General features: G+C 35.1%; 1 long non-coding RNA gene across 3 annotated transcripts in view; it reads left to right on the top strand.

Annotated features, from left to right (window-relative positions):
• Positions 1–958: 958 nt before the first annotated feature.
• Positions 959–11,993, top strand: part of LOC106969218 (uncharacterized) — a 176,476-nt gene continuing 165,441 nt past the window's right edge. Inside the window, exons 1-2 of one of the 3 annotated variants that reach the window (XR_001429308.3) lie at positions 959–1,474; positions 2,189–2,270. This is a non-coding gene — a long non-coding RNA (uncharacterized LOC106969218). The remainder of the gene's footprint in view (positions 1,475–2,188; positions 2,271–11,993) is intronic. The other 2 variants (XR_003413716.2, XR_008299600.1) reach the window with 2 other exon arrangements.

The following is an 11,993-nucleotide window of genomic DNA, read 5'->3' as shown; positions in this document are numbered from 1 at the left end:
TTCTGCGAAGAGATAAAGAATGATGTTCTTTTTTATTTTTTTAACATGTGTATTTATGTATTTATAATTGAAACTTAAATTTACACGGTAGTGTATGTCCAATATATTTCAACAAAGGATGGTATTACTTAAATTTGTACAAATTACACTGTGAGCATAATCAGGATAGTCTACCTTAGCCTGGGATAGCATCTCCAAAATTGCAGGAGATTAGCACAACAGACATGTGCTTCTTGCTCATCCCAGGACACCTGGGAACTCTGTTCTACATCTTCTCACATCAGGCAGATGATGTTTCTATCATCTGGAAAGTTACTGGTTGCCCTGGCAGTAGAAGGGAACAGCAAATTGCACTCTTCTTTGAAAGGCTCCATCTTGAAATGACACCTGTCACTTCTTCTCATATTTCATTAACCAAAGAAAGTCATAAGGACATAAATGTGTTTCATGCCATGAGGACAGGGAAATGCAATTTTACCATGTGACCAAAAGAAGAGATACTAGTGGCCAATCACATTTAGACTAACCAGTGGGAAGGCTGAGCAATCAATATTTTCTGTTTTCATTGTTGTTAATAACCCTCTCATCATGATTATGTGGAAACCCACGTTGATTAACGTGGTCAAAACTATTGAATAGTTTATCCTTTATAATTGTGTGTCAGACATACAAAAAAATAGTCCCCCACTTGCAAGGATCCTTTTCCCTGAAATGTTTTTTCCACAAAAGAACAGCCACCAGAAAATTTTGGGACTTGTAAAAACTTAATTATCACAATAAAGATCCTAGTGTCACAGTGTATAAGTCTCAGTATACTCGTTAAATCTGTGCTATGGATACCATCTTCTTCATTTCTTTTATATGCTTTTTTTGTTTCTGAATTGAAAGTCAGGGCTCCTGTTTTATCCAAAAATCTCTGGGTCAACGTTGCCATTATGGCTCCAGTTGTTATTGCTGTGCTGTTGCCAAGGCAGCCAAAATACAGACCTGGGTTCAAAGTAGTTGCTGGGTGTGTAAGAGAGTAGTCACTTCCACTTTCATGAATACAGCTGCTCTGAATGTGACAAATACCATTATCATCATGGGTCTTATTACCTCCAGCCACAAGGTGCTATCTGAACAAATGCTGGATTTTCACTGCCAGACTCTTGAATATGTCACATTTTTCTTTGGATCTTTGGGTTATTGTAACAGCTGTTTGTAAACATTGTAAAGCCTACATTAGGTACAGAATGGGTAAGAATATTTTGACCCAAATGTCTGCCCTCTGAACTATTGTAAGGAATGCAGCATGTCTGCTGACACTTAAAGCAGTAGATTTAAATAGCAACCGGGATCAACTTCCAGCTGAATAAGTCAACAGGCATTTTCAGTTTCGGACTCCATCTGGGTCAGTTTTCTTTCATCAGCTGGCCTGAGAACATTCGAGGGTATTCAGACCATACTGAAAAAAAGAAAAGGAGGGGAATAGCAAGTAGGTATTTCCACCAAGATTTTGTCTGGGCAGTACTTTCCCTAAAAGTCTAATATATGCTCTTCCATAGTTTAGGTTACCAGTGCTTGGTGAAAAGCATTTCTTTTCTTTAGAAACAGGGACACGAGCAGCTTTAGAATTTGTCATGCTCTGATCTCTTTCGTTCTGTAAATACCCCATGCTATTTTATGTAGTGGTAATGAGTTAGATATTTCTAGTGCTTGCCTGGTAAGCAGTCATGAGGGTTGTTGTAATAAATAAATAGTAAGAGCACATTGCTCTGATAATAGCAACTTTCATTGAAGGATGTGAATGTGCCTTGCAAAAGAGTGATACAGAATCCTTAGAAAGGCTTTTATTACAAGAAATGTAATACAACAATTTTTAAATGAAACAGGCAGAGTGGAGAGAGAATCTCTGACCTTGTGTTGCTAGTGTCAGTTTTCATTGTGGACACCTAGGCTCTCAAACCAAGCAGTTGAGAAGCTAAGAATCATTCTTGTAAGAAAATGCATTTATCACGCATTGAATATTATGAGAAACGTTGTCCTCGAGATTCCTCGATTTTATAGATACCATACATCTTCCCACAAATTATATTACATAGTCACCTTTGGAAGTAGCCAAGTGATGTATATCCGGTTGAAATTTGACTTAGGATTAAAAATAAGACTCTTAAAATAATAGTCTTATTCTTTTATCTGCTCTTCACAGGATAATCGGATATATCGCAGCCATGATCCTCAAAAATTAAAAAAAGTTTTCCAACCATCTTGCTTAAATACAGGAAACTGTGGTGAGTATGTGTGTATATACATAAACAATGCTACCAGAGGTATAATTCATGTAGTTATCTCTAAAATAAGTACTTTGTTAAACAAAATTTATCTTATTTTAAAAATATTCGGTCATAGTTAAAGTTAGAATTAAATGCAGAACTACCAAGATAAGTAACTTAGTGCGTGTATGCTGGTGACAGGAAAAAGTTAGACAGACTGAGATTTAAAGTCACTATGGATAATCAAGAATTGACTAAACACGAGACATAGCATTTCATGTAAAAGATGCAGGGGAGTCCTTTAATGCGTTCTTTTCCTGTGATGGTTGCACAAACTGAGGTTTGTTCTAGTCTCAACATACACAGAATCTCAAAATGAAACAGGCAAAGTTGTGTTCTGCTCTTTGATAGTGTGATGATGTTTGTGAGGCTTCTCACTTTGTTCACATGTTGCCTTGAAATAAAGAAGGCTCTTTCATTTGAGCATGTGTCCTGAATTTCTTTATAAAATTAAAATTGAAAATGGAGACTAGGAATAGTGCCTGAGATCTCTTACATCTGTTTTGTCATGGAAATTCTTTGTCGAGGCTGGCCCTATGTTAAGTGGTGGGAAAGAGTAAATTTGTGTTCTATTACCTTCTGCATCTCTCTCTTTTTTTTATTCTAGTATATATTCAAGCATATTTTCCTGGATTGTATTCCTACTCCAAAGCCCCTTGAAGCCCACAACTTAGTGCCCCTAAGAATGTAGGAATTTTAGAAAGTGTCCTATCTATATATATTTCGTTCATTCTCATCTATTGCTACAATTTTCTAGATTAGAGTTCTGAGTGCAGTGGACTACAATGTAATGATATCAATATATTGCACATATATTGCACAAACGTGTGATAAACTAAATTGCACATTCTATATAAGCAAACATCTATTCTGTCAAGAGATTATGTTCAGAGAATTATCTATAGAAACAATGTCATAAATGGTTGCTGTGTTTCCAAATTCACAGAAAACAAAAAACAAAATCTTGAACTTATATTAAGTACCCCTGCTCCCCTCCTGGCTGCCCCTTCTCCTGGTCAGAAATGTCAGTCTCCTAGAATAGGTGATCTCACCTTCATTGGTAGAAAACAATCTGAGAGTACTAATTCCCACTCTTTCATGAAAGCGTGAATGACTTTTAATCCCTTAAACTCCCAAAGGTTGAGTGGTTAGAATAGTTGTTACCGAAATAAATCATGTATTTATAGAAACTTAATATAACAGGGAAACTACAGTGAAAAATGTTCAGATGATATGTAAGGACTTATTTTTTTAGCTGACACATGGGCAAATCATACCAGCCCAGACTTTTGCCTCTGGACCTTTTAGTCTATAATGCTCATGATTTGGGGACCTTTTTCAACTTCTTGCACCACAGAATCTTTGAAAAGTCCCATTCATCTACATTGTGGTTCCCATTTCAGCAGCTGCAAGGGACTAGTGTGTGGGAAAAGTGTGACAGGAAAGAAGGTATTGTGTGCATTGATTTGAGGTAAATCAGAAACCTTGGGTATTTGCATTCGACCAGGGACTTTCTGGGGATAGTGACTTAACTGGAACTCTGAGGCATTCAGGCTCCATGGAAGGCTGTTGAGAAAATAACGAAGTCCCTCAAATCACACTATTTGTGTGGCCTTTTGTATTCTTTATTTGTAATTCAAATACTCATTTTCGCTAATTTCTAAGTGAAATAGTAGTTTATAAGTCATAAGCCTGGCTTGCAAGCCATGGTACCAGCGATGACTAACCCTGTGTTCTTAGCAAAATCACTTCATCTCTTTGAGTCTCTGTTCTCTCATGGGTCGAATGAGATTGTGATTCTAGCTGTCCCTTAAAAGGTGGTGGAGACACAGTGGACTATTAGATGCAAGCATGCTTAGACAAATTTAGGAGCATTATGTAAGTTTAACCTCCTTTAATTAAGTACTGTAAGATGGAACAAAATGCAACCTTAAAATATTTTTTCTCTTCCTCTATATTAGAACTAATTTAGCATAGAAACGAAGTTCATTATTTAGGGAAATTAAAATGTCACTATTTTCTTGAAACTGAAATTAACTGCAGTTTCAGATTTTATAAGGTAATTGTTGGAATACCTATATACAAATGCTTATTTCCTGACTTTTAGAATGCCAGGAAACTCATTATACTTCCAAGGATCCTTTAACACTCGAGACAACGTAGTTTTATCTCCCTTTTATGGTCTGTGCCTTTTTCTTTTATTCGTGGGGTACCAAGTTATATTCTAGGTACGGATTCGAAGATATTTGAACATATGTGATAAACTAAAATTAAACTAAACTAAAATTAAACTAAAACTGAACTAAAATTAAAAATAGAGTTTTAATTTTATATCATACAAAGCATTTATTAGAGTGCATGATTTTATTTTGGAATCCAAGAAACAGCCTTTGGTAACTTAAAGATGTAATTGAGGAAATATTTCAGGGGATTGGGTCCTGTGTTTAACAGATTGAAATGGAGACAAGAAAGAGTAAAGCTTCCTATATTATTGTCACTGAGGTCCATTTATACCCACAGTGCATGAAGCATTAGAAAATATAAGTGAAAATGCAGTATAGTCAGCCAGACATTTCTACGTTACCCAAAAAGATGATCTAGGGCAAAACCAAACGCTGTATGACTCATTTCCATAGCCTGCCATTGCACAGACAGGACTATGGCTTGTATCATAGTATATGCCTAATTGGTAGTTCCATTTGATTAAAATCTGAAATGATTGCAACTATCAATACTAATAATCCAAAATATTTTATAATGGACCTTATTCTTTCCAGACTCTAAAACACCATACCATATACCAAATATAAAATATAAAACCAATTAGGAACAGGTTTTAAATATATCTTTATAATATATGTTTATTACATATTGTATATATTTATGCATACATTTATAAATACATATAAGCATATGTATATATAATTAACAATCTCAAACATTCTCAGTATTATGCTATCACAAAGTCAGAGTTTTTTTCCTGGATTTATGTTAATATTGTACTTTAAAATTATTCTTATCCTCTTTATCTGTGGAGGGCTCTGGTAATTCTATAAAATATCCAGATACTTAACATACCCTGATTTATTGAACAATAAAGTGTCTTGAGTGCCCAAACCAGGTACTTGGGAATTTAGCAGACTTAGGCCACCTATGAATCAGTGCATTGTTCACAGCTTCAGCAGAAAGCAAATTGGACCAGGTGGGCTCCATTATGTCCCTTGATAAATAACTTTGCCCAGGGAGTCAGAGAAGAGTATCTACTAACCTCTAAAGTAAGAATAATGAAGGTGAAAGGGTAAGTCAGAAATGTGGGTGTCAGCTTGACTCCTGACTCTCCCTTACCTCTAATCCACGTCAAGTCTATCTCTTAAACTTCAGTTATATTCCTGAGTTCCTTTACCACATCCTCTCCAGTCACCATCATTTATCCCCTGAATCATTGAAACAGTTTCCTAAGTGGTTTCTTATAGTTTAGCTCCCCTTACAGCATTAGTTTCCCATACTGCACTGAATATAATCATCCAAAAATTCAAATAATATCAACTCTCTCCCCTACTGAAAAATCTTCTACCACTTTCCATAGTCTTAAGGACAAATGGATCGGTTTGTTCATGTTTCTCTTTCATATGGTTGGTTTTCCTTCACCTTTTCAAGATTTTTGGATGTGTAGTCACACTTACAAATGATGGACTATATTTAATAGTAAAAGTAACTGGTACATATTCTGTTTGCTCTCATTCAGGACTCTTTCCCCATGAGGCCTCTCACCTCAGTGAGAAGGCTGACTGAAGGTTCCGCATAAGTAGGGGAAGTCAGGGGAATGTTTTGACAGGCAGTCTCTTTGAAGTACCCCTGGGAAAAAAGCAGGTTACAGAACAGGAAGCTCCTCTAGGCCTAGTATACTCTACTACAAAGAGGGAGTGCTTTCTGACTGGCACTTGAAACCTATTGTTTTCTGTACTGTGTGGCAGTCTAGAGGAGTGTTGAGGTCTACTTGACTTTTCTCTCATACAACAGCATCTTCACAAGATAACTTTCTTTGGGACATTACCCACATGCCCACTTGATTTGTAGAACAGCTCTTGGGCTTTTGCTGAAGACCTTTGCTATCAAACCAAAGCTCTGTTTACACCTGTATAGGGGGAAGAGTTCAACTTTCCAGGTTGTTTGGAAAGTACATTACTAAATAATGACCTAGTCTTGACCCTTGGCCTATCTCTGACCCCTGTATTTGTTGATTCACTTTGGGGTTCTCTTGTCACTTTTGATAAATTTTATCTTTCATTTTTCTACCAGTCATATTTAATTTGTTGGTGTCTTCCCAAAATGTTTATAAAATTTTTATTCACTGATGATACACATTTATTGCCCATTCCTTTTAATTTATCATTTCTATCCAGATAGACTTTGAGAGAAAGAAAACACAGACAAGTTTGAATTCAGTAGATCATTTTGAGCTAGAAGATTAAGTTTACCTTTAATTTTTTTTGGAAAAATAGTTTGGTTAAGTTAGTAATTATATCTAGGAGAACTCACTGTTTTAAATACCTTTAAGAATTTCACAACGTATGGGTCCATTGATGGATAAAGGGATAAAGAAGTTGTGGTACACATATACAATGGATTGTTATTCAGCCATTTACAATAATGTGGATGGACCTTAAGGAAATTATGCTCAATGAAATAAGGTAGAGACCAATACTACATGATCTCACAGAGTATGTGGAATTTAAAAACGAAACAAAACAGAACAGCCTCATAGAAGAAAGATCAGATTTGTGGTTACCAGAGGCTGGAGGATGGAAAGGGGGAATTGGATAAAGGTGGTAAAAGGTACAAACTTCCAGTTTTAAGATACATATGTACTAGGGATGTTACGTGGAATATGATGACTATAGTTAACACTGCTGTATGGTATATTGCAAACTGTTAACAGAGTAAATTCGAGGAGCTAATTATCATAAGGAAAAAAATTTTTTTCTTTTTCTTTTCTTAAATACCTATATGAGATGATGGATGTTAACTAAGCTTATTGTGGTAGTCATTTATGCTGTATAGCTTACACTTATCCAGTGCCGTATGTCAGTTATATCTCAATGAAATTGTAACAAAACTCAAAAACATTTCTATTAATTTACAAACACTTATTCTCATTTGAAAAGACCTTTCAAGAATCAATTTATAAGACATATGACCATATCAAAATTAATAAAATTGTCCTTATAAAGATTCTATTTTCCACTTCAGACAGATAACATTTTAAGGCATTTTGATTTGTTAATTATAAAATATCAATAATCAATGATATGGAAATCAGTCAAACTGATATTAGTGAATATACCATTTTGTTGCTAAAATGTAATGAATGATATTTAAGCCATTTTTAGTTATTTAAACAAAACCTTATTTATTATGCCAGTCTTCAGCCAATCTTCTTGATGATTCTTCCCATCACAGTATAATTTTCAATTATCACATTTTCTTAAAGTCAACTGAAATTACAGTAATTAATGGAGATTAACTAAATTATATACCTTTTTGAACTATCCTAACAACTAGAAGATTACTGACAAATGACTCAGTGAAGATTTGAAAACTATCATAATATACCCATTGGAACTGGTTATTTTGAGAGATACATGATGGTAAAAAAGGAGAAGCAGAAATAATCAGATACATGGGGTATTCTCAAAATCGCTACACACATTATTGATGGGCACCAAACATTAACCTTCGCTGAAATGTAGTGTTAGAAATTAGTCTATGGGTTATACATATATTTCACACAGAAATTCCATTAAGTCTGTCTGAGGAGATAACCCATGGGACCAGCAATAAATGGTTATGTGGTAGGGAATGACTTTTAACGAAAGGTTAAATAAAATTGTACTGATGTTATTTTAAACTGATTGCTCAAGACAGTGATTCCTTTGGAATGGTCCTTAGTTCAATTTGCTCTCTAATTCTGTTTTTGTTTGTTTGTTTGTTTGTCTTTATTTAATCTTCAGTACCCCTTTATTTCCCTGATGGTAGTATTTTCCTATCCATCTACTTCTTATGGTCTCCCAAATCAGATCCTTCTGTCCAGGATCTATCAATGGTTGTCTTATCCTTCACAGAGGTCTTCATACATGGGAAACTTCATTGTTCTTTTACCCCTGCCTCCCGTGATTATCCTTTGTTCCATCAGCAGTCAGTGTGAAAGGCAAGTATAAGCTTGGTTAGATGTTCCTATTATGTATCATAACTTTCTACACTAAAATTTTGAATGGTGCATAACAAAACTGTGATGGTAGTTTAACCTTCTTAAGACTAAAATGGCCTAAAGGTAATTATTATTTCTGTTACTGATCTGTCCAAAACATCTTGCAAATTATACATATCATTATAGTATATATCTTTTTCTTGCAGAGAAGTATTTTTGTCTCAAAACACTATAAACAAGGTGCATAAATTCAACTCTATAAATGTTTTCTATCTACTCTATCTGTACAAATATCCATTTCAATTAAGCATACACCTAATAATGCCTTTGCACTAGAGTTATAATTAAAGTACACTTTGAAACTCCAGCCATGAATATACTGATACTCAACTTTTCTCTTTACTAGTACTAATAACATTGGTTCTCACGATTCTTATATTCCTAAAAGCCAAACTTGCTTCCCAAATTCCCACTATATTGTATTCTAGAAACTCATTTCAATAGTTGTGTCTCTAACACACATACAAGTGTGTTTACATACAGAGGTTTAAATTCAGCAGTTGGTGAATTTTAACAAGATGAGGCAAAATAGATTGAAAGGAAGCTTTTAGTTTTCATCTTTTCAAATGGAACTTAATCCAAAATCTAAGGGCACATGGTATATAAAAAATACCTGGCTCTAAATCATGTTTTTTCATGAGAAGTTGGCTATTAATGCTGACTGGATTTCTCTATAATTTGATCTCAGAGAGTTCACACAGCCCAACTATTTGGGATGCCTACGAACGAGAAAAATTAAAGATTACTCAAAGATATCAGATAACTGAAAAACAGAAATTTTGTTCAATATTAAAATAAAGACCTCATCGGGACTCCACTTTTAAAGAATTTTGAGAGTCTTAGCCACAAATCCAACAGCTAATATTTGTGTATTTGTATTAAGTAAAGTATTGTATAGGATTCTGGAGAAAGCTACAGAGAAGCCAGGAGGAATTCTTCATTGGCGGAGATTAGAATGTAAAATGGAAGATAGAATGCCATAATATTCTTAATCAAAGAAAGGGGCAGATATAACTTCTGTGGTGTTAAGAATTATTGATATGGTACAAGTTTGTTGTAAACTGTTCTACAAGACAGTTTCCACTTCTTTAACACTTATAACTCCACAATGAAAGTTAAGGGTTGTTTTCAAATCTTATATATAACCTAAATAAAACAGCTTTTTGCCGCCTACCTCAAGGTAAATTTCAATATAGAATCACATCAAAAAGAGCACATATCTGAGGAAAATGCTTTTTAAGATAAAATCATGTCCATCATCTTTTACAAAGGCAATGACGGCACAACACATTGCACCAACCCTGCACATCTTCTTTAGCTCCTTGTCCAGTGCTTTACCCAGGGTCTCCTACATCAAACAACTGTTCATATTTTTCTTTTCGAAAAAAATACCAGGTGCTTTTTCTCATTAACGTTTTCATTTTGGAATAATTTTAGATTTCAGCAGTATTGAAAGAGAATGTAGAGTTCCCCTATACTCCTCAGGAAGTTTTGCCTGATGTTAACATCTTACATTGCCAGGGTCCGTTTGTGAAAACTAAGAAGTTCCACACTGGTACATTACTTTTAACTAAACTCAAGACTTAATTTAAATTTCACCAGTTTTTATATTAATGTTCTTTTCATTGTCCCCTCATTGATTTCAGAATACTATCTTGCATTGAGTCCTCGTGTCTACTTTAGTTTTCTCTGATCTGTGGAATCTTTTCTATCTTTCTTTGTTTTTAAAGTTTTAACAGTTTTGAGGATTACTGGTCAGGTATTTTTTAGAATGTCCTTTCATGTGGTCTTGTCTCATACTTTTCTCATGTTTAGTCTAGAGTTATAGGTTTTAGAGAATAATACATGGATGAATTTCCTTCCTCATCACATCATACTAAGGTGTATTTGTTATCAAATGACATATCCTTGGGATGTTAACCTGATCATTTTGTTAAGGCCATGTTTGCCAAATTTCTCCTCTGTAAATTACTATTGTTTTTGTTTACATACTGCATTTTTTGGATGAGTTACTAAATCTATCACATACTCAAGGTGTGTGTGTGTGTGTGTGTGTGTGTGTGTGCTGGTGGTGGTGTGATGTGATGTGATGTGATGTCATGTGATGTCATGTGATGTGATGGTGGTGGAGGGGTTTGGGGAAATAAGGTCCACCTCTTAGAGAGGAGTATCTATGTGTATTTTTGAAAGCCTTTTATAAGTAACACTTGCCTCTTCTCCCCCATTCACTTATTTTCTTTTATTTTTTTGTTTACCAAGTACGTATTCATATATATCTGTTTTATACTTAAGGTTACAATTTTCTATCACTGTATTGGGTTGAGTAGTACCTCTCAAGTTTCATGCCCATCCAATTCTGTGAATGTGACTTTATTTGGCAATAGGGTCTCTGCATATTTAATCAAGTTACAGTGAAGTCATACTGAATTAGGGTATTAGGGTGGGCCCTAAATCCAGTATCAGTGGTGTCCTTATAAGAAGAGAGAAATTTGTCATACTTACAGGAGTAAACACCATGGCAGAGGTAGAGACTGGAATGATACGCCTTATAAACCGTAATGCCAAGGATTGCTGGCAACTGCTAGAAGCAGAAAAGAGGCTAGGGAAAATCCTCCCCTGGAGACTTCAGAGACAGCGTTGCTCTGTTAACACCTGTTTTTCAGATTTCTAAACTCCAGAACTGGTAAAGTAAATTCCTGTTGTTTTAAGCCGCTCGGTTTCTGGTAATTTGTTACAGCAGCCGTAGGAAGCCGATAAAATTATACTATTTATTTTGTTGCTCAATTTGTTCCAGGTTTGACCATTGAGAGATAGTTCAGGTTGGCTCTTACATCCCTTTGATATGCCCCATCCCCTGCTGCATTTTAAATTCACTTTTCTCTTCTCTCTTTTGTCAAGCTTCTCTGACTTCTTCACCCCGTGTGTGTGTGTGTGTGTGTGTGTGTGTGTGTGTGTGTGTACAAATGTATTTCTTCCAGATATTACCTTCTCCTTAGTAGGTGGCTGAAGACTGAACATTCCCCCTAATCTCTCTCTTTGGGAGAGAGACAAAGCATAAGAGACTCTTAAAAACTGAGAACAAACTGAGGGTTGATGGGGGGTGGGAGGGAGGGGAGGGTAGGTGATGGGTATTGAAGAGGGCATCATTTGGGATGAGCAGTGGGTGTTGTATGGAAACCAATTTGACAATAAATTTCATATATTTAAAAAAATGTATCGATCAAACAACAAAGAGTAGCAAAATTGCTATAGGACACACATAGAATTAGCAAAGAGAAATGCAACAAAGTAAAACCTTCTCTTCCTACTTGACCATTATCTCATTCTAGAATTTCAATCAATGATTTATTATGAAATTTTATTAGTGCAATTATCCTGTAGCAAAATGGATAGACAAAATATTTACTTCTTTT

This window comes from Acinonyx jubatus, chromosome A1 (assembly GCF_027475565.1).
Source record: "Acinonyx jubatus isolate Ajub_Pintada_27869175 chromosome A1, VMU_Ajub_asm_v1.0, whole genome shotgun sequence".
Lineage (NCBI taxonomy): Eukaryota > Metazoa > Chordata > Mammalia > Carnivora > Felidae > Acinonyx > Acinonyx jubatus.
This window is presented reverse-complemented; position numbering and strand designations above follow the sequence as displayed.